Below are 1790 nucleotides of genomic sequence, written 5' to 3' on the forward strand. Positions count from 1 at the left end.
TATGTCTTGGCTCCTTGGCTCCTTCATGCCATGGTCCTTTTAAACACCTCTTCTACATGTGCCACCCTGCTCTAGACTCCCTGGCAGCTTTAATTTTCCTTCCAAAAGAAATGTTACTTTCCTTACTTTAATGTGAAGGTCTCCTCTAGCTTTATGCAACTTGTTTACTTGCATGAATGTGGATGCCTCCAACTCTTCCTTCTTGCAGACTTCCTTTTGCTTTGCAGAACACGTGGATCTCCTTATTTAAGAAGTCATGGATGACCCTTGCATTGTCTATAAAATGCCCTCTACGCACACTGCCTCTTTTTTTTTTTGCATGTGTGAGCTCTTTATAACATGGGGGCTTTCTTGCCATTCCTTATCTACAAAGATTGGCTTTTACCTTTTTAATTATGGAGCCCTCTACCCTTTAATAGAGTTGCTTCCCCTGTATTTTGTAGCTTGTTCTCTTGTGCATGGCTTTACTTACCTGAACCCCACTCAATGTACAATAGCTTCCCCTTTTTTTTGGTTGCTTCCATGTTGTTGACTGCTCCCCTGCCTAGTTGTGAGCTTCTCTCTTAACATGGTGGCTTTGAAAACGTGGATCCCTTTTGATACCATCCACTTACTATGGCTTTTTCTTCTTCCCTTTAAACTACGACCAAGGATCTTTGTTGGCAGTATATGCTCCAATTCTTTTATCACTGTAGGCAATTCCTTGCAATTTCATGCCCTTCTCATCTTTGCATGTTGTCTCCCATTCATAGCCTTGACTACTGAGGTCAATGCAGTATGGTACAAATGGAATCAAGCATGTCATTTCAACAATTTATTTTCTTGATATCTTTGATGTAGCAACACACACTAGAGTCCATAGTTGTTACATGATAATCATCTATAATGATGCATACATTTATGATCACCACAAAAGATCATTTGACTAACATTTCGAGAATATCTCCTCCATTCTTATCTCTCAAAATATAGCTCATTTAGGAGGGTTCAATCTTCTTTATGTTCTTTAGAATTTGATCTAACATCTTCACTAATATTGTTGTTTACCTTCAGTTTCCATTCAAGCATTAGATAGATCAAAAACCCACCAATAAAAATGAAGGATGAGTAAACAATTAAGGAGCGTGTTGAAGATGTAGTAATAAATGGGACCTTCTCTGTGTTTCTTTATATCTATGCAATTAACAACTTCATAATTGCTGCTCCAAACAATCCAAAAGGGGAAATAAACAAGGCAAAGCATAAGCCATGATATGGCAAAAAGGACAAAGTAAATGCTAGGTATCAAGGTAGAGCTAGTGTATTTGAACATCTTGGCTACTTCAAAAGAACATCAGATGCATCATGAATCACCATAACAACAGAGCTAACTCTTGAAAAACTTAGCAAATATGATGTTAAAATGATAATCAAAGTTGCTACATGATGAGACATGCTTACTCCAAAGTCTGATCATCTTATCTCCCAAAAAACTAAAGCAACAATATTGTACACATAGAAATCTACCATGTACATGTAAGGAGCTTTAACTTTGTCTTTACTTTTTGATCATTTCAAACCCCATAGCATCTTATCGATATGATGGAGATAGTCAGGCCTCAAAGTAGGTCTAGCTTTAAAAAAATTTGTTTTCAAATGACTAAAAATGTCAAATCAATCCAACAAGCATCTAACATTGAGAATAATTAGACTTGATCCTTACAGTATCACTGAAATATCAAATTAAACTCAATTTAACTCCTTTTGCCGACTGTCCACTTCATGCCATGAGGTCCTTCGACTAGCTTCAA

General features: G+C 36.9%; 1 pseudogene; it reads right to left on the minus strand.

The window, feature by feature from the left end:
* Positions 1-987: 987 nt before the first annotated feature.
* LOC149547739 (ceramide synthase 1 LOH3 pseudogene) lies at positions 988-1515 on the minus strand (annotated as a pseudogene).
* Positions 1516-1790: the final 275 nt, after the last annotated feature.

The sequence above is a fragment of the Cupressus sempervirens genome, chromosome 7, assembly GCF_028749045.1.
Source record: "Cupressus sempervirens isolate cs-2001-9-10 chromosome 7, ASM2874904v1, whole genome shotgun sequence".
Classification (NCBI taxonomy): domain Eukaryota; kingdom Viridiplantae; phylum Streptophyta; class Pinopsida; order Cupressales; family Cupressaceae; genus Cupressus; species Cupressus sempervirens.